The sequence below is a fragment of the Rhineura floridana genome, chromosome 10 (genome assembly GCF_030035675.1).
Source record: "Rhineura floridana isolate rRhiFlo1 chromosome 10, rRhiFlo1.hap2, whole genome shotgun sequence".
NCBI lineage: Eukaryota > Metazoa > Chordata > Lepidosauria > Squamata > Rhineuridae > Rhineura > Rhineura floridana.
In genome coordinates this window covers 7,260,172-7,272,432 of record NC_084489.1, presented here as the reverse complement: position 1 = coordinate 7,272,432, position 12,261 = coordinate 7,260,172, and the positions used below count along the sequence as shown (strand labels likewise).

Sequence of the window (12,261 nt, the reverse complement as noted above, 5' to 3'; positions counted from 1 at the left end):
TCAAGAGTTGGGGTATCTTCATTGCTTGGGGGGATGTGAGATTCTGTTATGCCGTTATGTTAATCTTATGGATAAATTTTTTTATTCTACTACCCCCTGTGTGTGTGTGTTTTTTTTTAATATTGTTTTAGGCTTAGATGTGCAGCAGCCAAGGCCAGCACCTTGTAGGAGTTTTTTAAAAAAGTAACTAAAATGTAATTGTAGCAATTACTTTTGAGTAAAAGTAAAGTAATCAGTTACTTTCAGAGCAATTGTAATTGTAACGGTAATTACTACTTTTTTGGGCCAAGTAATTGTAACTGTAATTTATTATTTTTTAAAAGTAATCTTCCAAGCTCTGGTATGTACTGCCTTCAAGTGGATTCCTACTTATGGCAACCCTATGAATAGGGTTTTCATGAGGCTGAGAGGCAGTGACTGGCCCAGTATTATTTACCTGGTCTCTTTAACTGTTTCCAGCAGCTGACCTTGATTATACCATAATTACAGCTGAGATCTCAGCTTGGTTCAGAGCAGGGTTCGCTTCTCTCCTGATTAGAAGTGGCTACTTTCTCACATGAGGTATGTAAATAGTTAGATGCTTCATGACACATACAGTTGGCTGTTTTATTGATTGGCTTCTTTATAATATTTAATGATTTATGTAATTGTAGAGCATAACACCCCCAAAAGAAGATAGTGACTGAGTTACAGTATTGGCAACTTATATACATTGCATTCTCTTCAGTGGAGGTATTTATGTACTTCCACTTTGAATATGTTGCTGTCTGAATCCCTTTACTGTTCATAGACTTATATGTGGGTAACATTTCCCACATTTTTAACAGATATTTGTGGGAGAGTCAAGGCTGGCTGCTGAAATTTGAGTATTATGAATGTCTGAAGAAGCAGTGAAACAGTTTAACGATCTGGAATAACTCATTTTTGTATTGTTGTGTCTTTTCCATTGTCTGTCATCTTTGTATATTTTTTCATGTTACTATATTCACTGTGGCAGCATTTTGTATTGTCACATATTGTTGTTGTAGGTCTTATGTTTTGGGCCTCTCAATATATCTATCTATTCTGTTATTAACAGTCATTGTGCTTGTTTCTATTGTGTTGCTAGTTTTCATTTCAGTTGCATGCCACAGTGCTTTTCATTTTCCTTTGCAAATTTGGGTAGTGACTTTTTCTGTGTATTTTGTGGTTGCACTAGGAGCCCTCTCCTTTTGGTTGGTGGTGTATACTATAGCCAGCATGAATTTTTCACATTCCGCAATTTTAAATTGAAAATACCCCCATGCCATTCTGATGCTTCCTATAAGCTCATTGCAAAACAAAACCTTACAAAAATTTATAGTCCTGAACTCAGAAACGCTTGCTTAACAACCCTCTAAATTTTCATGGCAATACACAAAACAGTCAGAGAGAATCAAGAGTTCAAAGTCTAAAAAGAGGAAAAACCCAGACCCCTTTTGGACTTTTTTCTGTCAGAGTTCTCATAATCTGTTGAAATTCATTAAACATCAGCCATGTTTACAGAGTACCTGGAATTCTATTACTGACCTTGCCCCATGCTCTGACCTTCATCTTCTGCAGTTGAAAAGTTAAAAAAATGCCTGGCTGATTTTTAATTTAAGTAATTTTGCATTGAACTCAATGATAATGTCGGGCATGCTCAGTAAGAACCAACTGTCAGTGTTCTAGAAGCTTCACAGCTGCTGGGGTTGGCTAATCAGGGATCCACACCCACACCAGACTTTGATTTCACTTGAGACAGTCATGGCTTCCCTCAGAGAATCCTGGGAAGAGTGGCTTGTGAAGGGTGCTGAGAGGAGACTGCTATTCTCCTGACAGAGCTCTAGTGGCCAGAGTGGTTTAACAGTCAGCCGCTCTGATTGAAGCTGTGTGAGTGGAACAGGGCATCTCCTAGCAACTCTCAGCACCCTTCACTAACTACACTTCCCAGGATTCTTTGGGAGAAGCCATGATTGCATAAAGTGAAATAACAGTGTGGTGTGGATGTGGCCAGGGACACTTTTGGTTTAAATTTGGGTGGGAGGCTACATGTGCCTGCTGTAGAATAAAAAGGTGGGGGAAACCCTGAAAAAGAATGATATTGTTCACAATGTCTTCCTTTTGGAAAGGGGCTTCCCCCTCTGCCCAGTGCCCATCCACCCAATTTCCTCCCCTCCCCTTCCCTCCCCGCTCTCCTCCTCTCCTCACCACCCCAGGTCAATTTCACCTATCCTAAGCATGATTACACAGGAGTAAATCCCACTGAACTCAAAAAGCATGCAAATGATCGAACCTGTCATCCCCTCCTCCTCCCTCCTATCCCCTCCCTCTTGCCCCTTCCCTCTCCTTTCCTTCACTCCTCCCTTCCCCTTTCCCTCCCCAATCCCCTCCAATCCCCTCCTTCCTTTCCCCTCTCCTCTGCCCCCTGCCCCCCTTCTCCTGCCCCATGGTCAGTTTTACCTAGCCTAGGACTGTGACCTGGCAGACCAGGGTTCAAAACCCCACACAGCCACGAAGCTCACTGGGTGACTTTGGGCCAGTCACTGCCTCTCAGCCTCAGAGGAAGGCAATGGTAAACCACTTCTGAATACAGCTTACGATGAAAACGCTATTCATAGGGTTGCCATAAGTTGGAATCGACTTGAAGGCAGTCCATGTCATTTTCAAGCATGATTGCATGGGAGTAAATCCTGCTGAACTCAATAAACATGCAAATGATCAAACCTACCCTCCTCTTTCCCCTCCTGCCTGCTCCCATCCCCCTTGTCCCCTCCCCATCAGGGAGGAAGCAACTATATTCAAAGTTGATATCGTTCAGATAGTCACTTTAAATATATTTGATTTACCTTGCAATTTTAGTCAAGTTTCCTATGGTAAATCATTCTTTTTTGAATATGTGAAGTACAGCAACACTTTACAGCAGTAAAAGAAAAAGCTCCCAAAACAATTGTGGGATAATAGCACTGACTGTTCTGCATAATAGTTTCCAATGGACATGAGGAGTGTCTCGGTTTGCACAAGATAAAACAGTGGGAGGGGAAATATATTCTAGCAAAATTCTAGATGTGCCCTATGTTTTTAATTGACCGTGCCCACCTTTCCTTAAGTGTTTTAAGCATAGCAGGCTGAAACCATGCATCTTGGGCAGGCCAAGTTTGTTTTTTCCAACAGCTAGAGTCATTGCTTAAGTAGCAACATATTGTAATCAGTCTGATTTTACATCAAACTGCAGTTTCAGATTCAATTGTTAATGTGCCCTAAATAGAAATAGAGCATAACCTCAGTTTGAAACAAAAAGAGGCTGTCTTCACCATCATATGACACCGACCAATAAAAAGGCTTTGAAATTAATAAAAATAAATTTGACACAGATTTCTAGGATGAATAATGAGATAAATATAAATTTCTAGGTTAGATTCTTTGTAGAAATAGTAAAGTTAAAGGTGTCCCCGCATTTATAGTGCGAGTCGTTTCTGACTCTTAGGGTGACGTCTTGCAATGTTTACTGGGCAGACTGTATATATGGGGTGGGATTGCCAGTTCCTTCCCCGGTCTTTCTTTACCCCCAGCATATGCCGGGTAGTAACACAGAAAAGAAGCAACATAACACCAACAAACATACAAAAATGTAATTCTCCATCTTTGGAGATGGGAGGTGTTGCCACCACTCACCATATGCTGATAGGCACATGTTACCAAATTCTTGCAAGCTCCACAGGAAGTGGATTGGACTGTGAAAGACCAATCCATATTGTGTTTGCATTTTGACAAATTTGTAGGGTAGTACAGTATCTCAGAGAGGAGGTTAGGTCTCCTGCTCCCCTGGTGCATTCACTATAGCTGCCCAATTTCCCTGTTTTTTAAAGTTTGATAGAAGTATATGTTGGCCTTAGGTACATTCTTAAACTGCAAGGTTTTTTGCCTATTAGCGAATATTTATTATTTCGTACTGCTTAATATTATGAACTTATTTATATATTGTGATTTATTTATGGTTTTTGATATGAGTTAGATCTAGAAGAAGTTAGTTACACTTTAGTCCCATTGATATCAATGTGCCTTGAGTTAGTCATGAGCCCCAGTGATTTCAACGTGAGTAAAGTGAGACTAACTTCCTTTGGACTCATCCCATTTCTGTGAATCTATTTAACTGATGTTTTTGATGTAAACCACTGTGAGCAAGATATATACAGAGAGAAAGTTGTAAAGGAATAAAGTTACAATTATATTTTGCATTTTTAATTAGATCCCCAGGAAACCCAATACCACATTCTGTATTTTCCCTGCAGTCCTGTGGAATTGTAGAATGCATGCAGCCCCCTGATAAAGGAATTTTTATTTAGTACCATTCATTCATTGGCGATCACTCATGGCTAAGATTGTCTTCCAAGATATGGTCTTTAACGGTGGGTCCGTAAGTGACTGTGGAGGCCAATTCTGGATCCACACAGCCTCCTACAGTGAGGACATAGGTTTCCAGAAGGATTTGCTTGGAAGACGCCTGTGCATGAATTTGTTTTATGTGGGGAGATCGGTGCATGACAATCAACACACAATCTTGACAGAAAAAGGCTTTGATCCAATGGCATGGATACCACGACGATTGGAAGTCTTTTATCTGCTGCAGCCTTCATCCGCCTTCACAGCCGTTGTAACGTACACATTGTTATCCTCCACCTGTTCTGCCGTTGAGGACTTTCTTGGATCGTTCTTTGGTTCCTCTCCCTTGACCTTACCGCCATGGGTGACCCTGCTGGGAGTACATGACTCCTGACGGCATCACTCACAGGGTTCATTGGAACACGCAAGCCCACTCACCACTACAAGGTGACGATCCAGCAAGTACTAAGTGATGTGGCCCTTCATCCATAAGGGCTTACAATTGAAATTAAAAATGGAGTAGTTAGGATAGGTAAAGTTTAACTGATAGCTTACAGCAGCATAAAAGAGAAAGATAGTTATGACAGTTCAGGAAAGTCTGTAAGAGTTTCTGAGGGAGGAGTTGGAAGGTGACTTGCAAGCAAAAGTTGGTTAGGCTGTTCCAAATATACAAAGCCATATGGCAGAAGGCGTGAGGAGGCGAGCTGGAGAGTATCTGCCAGCGACACTTAATTAGGAGCTGAATGAGCAAGAAGGGGAAGATGGGAAGATCAAACAGGAGATATGCCCAGGGTTTTAAACTCTGTTCAGCCCTGCTAGGTAGGTTAGACTGAAAGACAGTGTCCACAGCTCCCAGTGTGTTTTATGACTGAGGAAGGATGTGAATCTAGGTTTTCCCCTCTTCTAATCCAAGTATGATAGCATACTGGCATTTTTGCTCTCTGTACTTGCATAGCTGATCATTGAAGAATATGTCAGTTTATTTAAGTGTGTATCTGGTCAGCTTTTTTCTTCACCTCAAAATATTCACCCCTGAAGAGCTCCTCAATTTATTCTGGCTGCAGTTCCACCTTCTATCCTCTTCGTATGAAGCCCCAGCAGCAACTTGATTTCCTTGTTGCATACGGTATGGCTAGTACATTGATGAAAGTGGATGGGAGATGCACTCACGCACGAGAGAGAAGCTGGTACTCTGCACAGAAGAGCAAAGGACGCTCTAGGGGAGGGCCAATATCTTGGTGGCAGAGTGTATGTTTTGCTTGTATAAGGGTCTTTAGGTTCAAACCCAACGTATCCAGCTAAAGATCTGAGGTAGCAGCATGGGGAACAACTCTACCTGAAGTGTTGGAGGTAGATGAAGAAATGGTCTGACTTGATATGAAGCAGCGTTTATATGTTCATATAAGTGCTGATGCAGTTCAAATGCCCAAATTTGCTTATGTTTGCCATCTAAACGTCCATTCCTATGTTACTGTATGCTGGCACCTGCACACATGCCCCATCTACCTACCCTTACTTCAAGGGAGAGGTAGGTGGGGCATGCAGGCACGCATCGCAGGCCTGCACGGTAGTAAGAGGGGTGCCTGGGAGCTCCCTCTCTGCAATCCGTGACAGGGTCCAGAGCCGACACTGCCGTGGATCACAGAAGGGAGTGCTACCCACCCACCCACCCTAAGGAGGGGCCCTTCAGGCCTGGCGCCCTGACTATATGGTTAGATTTGCCAGTCTGTTCAATGTATTGGATGCTGTGATGAATAATACACTCCTCCTTCTCTGCATTGAGTCCTTTTTTTTCTTTTTAAAAATTTTTTTGCTCTTCTCTGTGTTGGTGTTTCATGTGGGTTGAATGTTACAGACCGAGGAGTTATCAGTAGATCTGTTGGAATGAAAGCTGTGATTCAGTGTTACCATGTGTTGGGAGACAGCAAAATCTCCCAAGAAGATAGTAAAGTGAGGTTGCTCATCAAGATTTCTCAGTAATTCATTAATCCCTTTCTAATAGCTGCTACACTACCATAGGGTTCCCTCCCCCCTGCTTTGTGTGGAAGCCATTAAAAAATAAATGGTACAGATGGGAGAACTCTTTAACCTGCTTTGCAGGTGAAGGCAGACTAATCTAGTGAGTATGTAGTAGTTGAACTGAAAAACTGTATTGTAGCCAAAGAATTATTTAGTTCTTGGCAAGGAACCTTCAGAATTTCAGTCTGGAGATTCTTTTGAATGGAGTTCAAATGTGCACCTATCACTTATAATTCAACCTAACATGTTCCAAAAATGTTCAATAATACAAACTGATCTTTCTCAGCTCTCTTTTCTTCTTGCCTTATCTGTATGTACAACTGTATTCCTGTGCATAACCCTTTCTTAATCTACTCTCCATAGATAGCTCCTGTTGGTATTTTGAACAGCTGTAATATACCAAAAGGGAATATCTGTAATGTGACCTTGTATTCCAATGTTGATGTGTGGGGCTTTTTTTGTGTTTTTGCTTTTGCTACCTACAAAAAGCCATTCACTGTTACAGAAAACCCAGTGGATGTAACCTTTTATCTTTAGGTATTACAGATAGAAATGGAATAAGTAACTTACTATGACAAAAGCAGAGCTTGGAAAAGTTACTTTTTTTCAACTACAACTCCCATCAGCCCCATCCAGTGACCATGCTGTCTGGGGCTGATGGGAGTTGTAGTTCAAAAAAGTAACTTTTCCAAGCTCTGGACAAAACCAGCTATGTAGAACTGCATATGTTGGATCATACCAAGGACCCAACTGCTCAGCACACTCTCTCCAATAGCAACCAACCAAATGCCCCTCGAAAGCCGAAAAACAGGGCAAGATGGAAGCAATTGGTTCCTGAGCCTCTTCCATTCCCCCTCTGGCACAGATTTTATCCACCCTTTTCTCTAATAGCTTTAGTAGCAGTTGTTACATTAAAACCTAAATTAACTGTTGTAAATCTATCCAGGGCTCGATAACCTTGGTTTTATATCCCAGTCAAGAATGAATGCTAATAATTAAATATCAGCAACATAGGTTTAATGGTGATGATGGTGGGGTTGAGGAGTTTGCAAAAGAGAGGAGAGGGAGCATAGAGTCCCATGGCCTGTTTGTGATATTGTAACTATTGCTAAGAGAGTGCCAGTATTAACACTGTGTGGGGCTGACTGAAATAGAAATTCAGCACTAATTTGTCTTGTTTGTGGGTCTCATTTGTTTCCATAAGCCTAGGTTTGTGGAGAGGAAGGAGTCCTCTGAAGGGTTTCAAAGCTAAATGGATGTCCTCTAACTAGAGTATCCATGGGCTTGAGCTGTGCAGCAGCTAGCCAGAACTGGTATTGATTTTAGCCATTAGGTTTTGAAAATGTTGTCAAAGTGTTTTCTTTAGTCCATGGGGATGCACCGTGGGATCCTCCCCAAAAGTAAATAATACCCCAGAGAGTTATCGTTCGTGTGCTTTTTGGGAGACAGCCAGTTAACAAGATGGTAACTTTCCCTGGAGGATAATATGCAGGATGTCAGCAATAAAAACACATCTAAAGCAGGGATTCTCAAACTTTATCACACAACATTCCACTAGGTCAAGAAAAAAACATCTCTACATCCAGATAGATGTATCACCTGGCAATGCTTACTTTTGCCCCTGATTTTCAGGCCAGTGTTGAGGCAAAGTACATGAACACCTTTCCCAGTTATAAAGTGCCAGAGCAAAAAAACAAACCAACCAAAACTTTGGGAAATTACTGGCAAAATTTGTGATTGCTATAATTGATATTTAACTTTTACCCAAGGGTTTGGACTCTGATTTCTGATTAATCAACAGTCGGAGTGGGCTCTGGAAGAATTTTCATATATTTCCTTTGATTTTTTTGGATTTAAAAATTAGTTTGTAATTTCTTTTGTAAAACTTCCATTTATATTTTAGGTAATCTGGATTTAATTCTTTCATATATATTTTTCAGTCTGCTTTGGAAAATGTGTATTTCAGTGCAGTTTTCCAGTGATGTGCATGCTAGGCAAAGGCTGCAGGCCCTATATTAACTGGTGGAGCATGGGGTGGGGAATCAACCACCAGCAAGGATCTTGTTGCCCCAGGAGACCTTGGTGGTGGGGTTCCCCACCCACTCGTCAGCCAATTTCGGGACTACAACTTTTAGAAAAAAAATTACCTCAGTGTTTTTGAGTGAGATGGATTATACACTGAAATGCACTGAGGTTAAAAAAAGGTAGCATCAGTGGTATCTGGTGCCCATTGGGGTGGAGGGTGGAACAGCTAACTGTCTCCACTGAAATTCATAGGCTATCCCAAAATTGGCTGGTGAGGAAGAAAACCCTGTCCCTCCCACCCCAGCAGGGACCCTGTTGCCCCAGGAACCCTTGATGGGGAAGTAGCCTCACTCCCATTTTGGGGCATATACGCATTCTTTCCCTGAATGCATAACCACTGAAGAGTCTGACTCCGTTGTTTTGTATTGGGAGATCATGGAATGCATTCACAAAAATGACTTGGGGGGGGGGCATCCCTGTCAGGAACCCTTGGGCAACAGGATCTTTTCTGTTGGAGATCATCTACTCTCCATCAGCTGATTTCATGCGTGTGTCTTTTGTTTCCCTAAATGGCAACCAATGGAGACGCTGTCCATGCATGTCACTTATCTGTCACTTTTAGGGCATTTGAAACATTGTTCCACTTGTCAAGAGGAAGTTCAGTGCACAGTATTCAGTCAAGCAAGCTACACTGAAATTGCTTCCATCCCCCTCTCTCCAATCTCATTCCCACCCCAGTTTTTCCCCAATTTTTTTTCTCTAGGAGGGGATTAAAATGTATCTGCTATGTTAACTAGGGATGATGATACAGGGGCCAAGGATGCAAAGTAGCTTATTAAGTCAAGGAAGTCCTGCCAGATTCCCTGGAACTTCTTTTAGCAAAACTTCCCCCCATCTCTTTGCAGCCCTCTCGCTTGAGGGCTTCCCTTAGGCATCTGGTTGGTCACTGTGAGGACAGGATACTGGACTAGATCGGCCTTTGCCCTGATCCAGCAGGGCTGTTCTTGTTCTTATGCTATCCAGCAAGTGCATTTACCTGTTGTGCATTTTCTGACTGTCTGCTTTAAATACAATGCAAAGCTGATCCTGCAAGACACAGATTTCACTCTAGAGCTCAATTCACAGATTTTCCTCAAACTATATGACTAATATTTTGAAAATCTACAATTACTCCTATTCCCAGCAAGAACTGCTATAGAAATGGTTGCCCATTCCCTAATTTGTTTGGTCATCTAAAGCCACCACTCCTGTTGTTCCTCCATTCTCATGCTGCTATTATGCCCTCTCAGTTACCCTCCTGGTTATTTTACTGCCACAGGTTACTCTGCCAGATGTCATCCTGGCTTGGGACAAGCAGCAGGAATAATACTTACATGCAGGTGCCACAGTGCTGCTTCAGGCAGTTCCAAGGAAACTACAGATCTGTCAATTTAATTATTCCTTTTGGGCTTACCACTTAGGCTTGCAGCACAGTCCTGTACATATTTATTTGGAAGCAAGTCCTGCTGTGTTCAGCGGGTCTTTCTCCTCCTTGTAAGTGTTTTTAGGATGAAGGCTAAGGGCGAATATGGACAGTTTGACCCCTGTTGCCAGTGGTCACTATGGCAGCAACTTGAACACATGGTACCTTCAGGGCAATTGTGACACATTTTAGTTCTAACTATGGCCAGTGTGGCATAGTGGTTAGAGTGTTGGACTGCAACCTGAGAGACCAGGATTCGAATCCCCACATAGCCATGAAGCTAACTGGGTGACCTTGAGCCAGTCACTGCCTTTCAGCCTCAGAGGAAGGCAATGGTAAACCACCTCTGAATACCGCTTACCATGAAAACCCTATTCATAGGGTCGCCATAAGTCGGGATCGACTTGAAGGCTGTCCATTTCCATTTTTCATGGTCTTGCTAAATGTTGTTTATTCTCTGACTGACATGCTGGAACAGACTGTGGACAGTACTGGGTGGAGGAATTATATATATATACACAACGTTTTATTGATTTTCTAAATAAAATTTACATTGTGAAATAACAAGGGTTTTTGTCATCCTACTGAATGATCAATACGTACATTATAATTGTCTGAGAGCACATGTAAATTATATATTTGTCAACCTCAAAGTAGCTAACTGCAAACCCTGGGTGGAGGAATTAAATACAAATAACATCACCATTTAAAATACAAAGTTAGAACTCACATGACATGTTAATAGAACTGATGCTGCATATTTTTAAGACTTAATATTTACTGTTGATTAAAGAAAAGCCCTCAGGACTGTTTTAAGCCCATCTGGCTGGATATACATATGAAAATAAACATCTAAGATAAACGGAACTACACGTGGCTCTAAATTAGTTGTCTGGATACTTCAAAAATTGGGAGAAGGGATGCAGTTGGCACACAACCACAAAGTGGCTGCCTTAATTACCTCTGACTCCCAGCAAAATTAACATTTTCATTTTAAGGTCTGAATGCAAAAGAAGCTGAACTTTGAGGTGAACTTCTCTCCATCCAGAAACTTTTAATTATAATAATAATAATATTTTATTTATGAGTCACCTATCTGGCCAAATTAACAGCCACTCTAGGCGACGTATTCACTTTTATACTTGATGGGTAAGCATACTGCTACTGTTTTTCACTCATTTTCCATATTGAAAAGTTGTTCTGTGGCACACAAATCACCTAGAAGCAATGGTGCCGTGAATCTGTTTTTCATTGTGAATGCAACAAATATTTTCCTTCTGCTCTATTTTGTTGCCACAAAATCAGCGTCTTGCTGGATTGGTAACATAAGCTGAAATAGTAAACCTTGTGAAGCATACATGGAATGTTGGTTGTCAGAAGATATGGACAATATTGGGCTGCTAAAACACCATCTGTGGGGCCGACAGACAATCGTGTGGTGTTCCTACTGAAGCAGAAGGAAAACAATGCTGTGTGGTTGTGGCCATGTGGAGGGCATTGGCAGCACCATGCTGAGGAATCCCCTGAAGTCTGGCGCCAACCTGGTTGGCTGAGGCTGAGTCCAAGTTGGAAGTTGGAGTCCAGCAACTTCTGGAGGATCCTGTTCTTGATGGAATATTTTAAACACCATTTCTCATGGATGAGAAGACACACACACACATTCTTACTGCTAATAGAACTAATGAATGCCATAAATTTAATATTTAAGGAAGTTCTTGAGGACTTACTTTGGGTACAGTGGTGGTTGGGTGCTAAATAATTGAACAAATCAGCCACAAACCAATCCAAAGGTAAAACACACATGCAGCCTGATCGTATGTTATATTTGCTTCAAAATGTCCTACTGAATTCTTTGGGACTTCCTCCCAAACAAATCTCTGGGCTACCCCATTCAAGCCATTTCATCTGAGTAGACCCATTGAAACCAGTAAATGTTCAAAGCATAATAATAATTATTATAAACAATAAATTAAATTTATGCCCTACCCCTTCTCCCAAAGGAGCCCAGGACAGTAAACACACAAATGATAAAACAATTAAAACATCTAAGAACAATTTCATTGCAAATGCAGGCTGGGAAAGATCTCAAAGTCTTGTTGAAAGAGGAAGGTCTTCTGTAGGTGTCAAATAGACAACAAAGACGACACCTGTCTAATATTTAATGGGAGAGAAGTGCAAAGGGTGGTGCCACCATACTAAAGGCCCATACATTCCACCTCACCTAAATTATCCAAACAATTTGCATTTTGTGTAAACAAAGACAGGAGGCCTTCTATCTTCCCAGTGAAGGTGGATGACATAATGTTAGTCCCAATTTTTTTTAAGTGAGTTGTTGAAAGAAAATACTGTTTATTTCCTCAAGTTGTCTCTTTTGC

The 12,261-nt window shown here is 41.4% G+C and overlaps 1 protein-coding gene across 8 annotated transcripts in view; it reads left to right on the top strand.

The window, feature by feature from the left end:
* HECW1 (HECT, C2 and WW domain containing E3 ubiquitin protein ligase 1) overlaps positions 1–12,261 on the top strand; it is a 349,770-nt gene that overhangs the window by 56,313 nt on the left and 281,196 nt on the right. The window contains exon 1 of one of the 8 annotated variants that reach the window (XM_061586858.1): positions 496–561. The exons of 6 other annotated variants lie outside the window; for them this stretch is intronic. The gene's annotated coding sequence lies outside the window, so the exon portion shown is untranslated. Of the gene's footprint in view, positions 1–495; positions 562–12,261 lie in introns of those variants that run through there. One more of the 8 variants, XM_061586863.1, reaches the window with a different exon arrangement.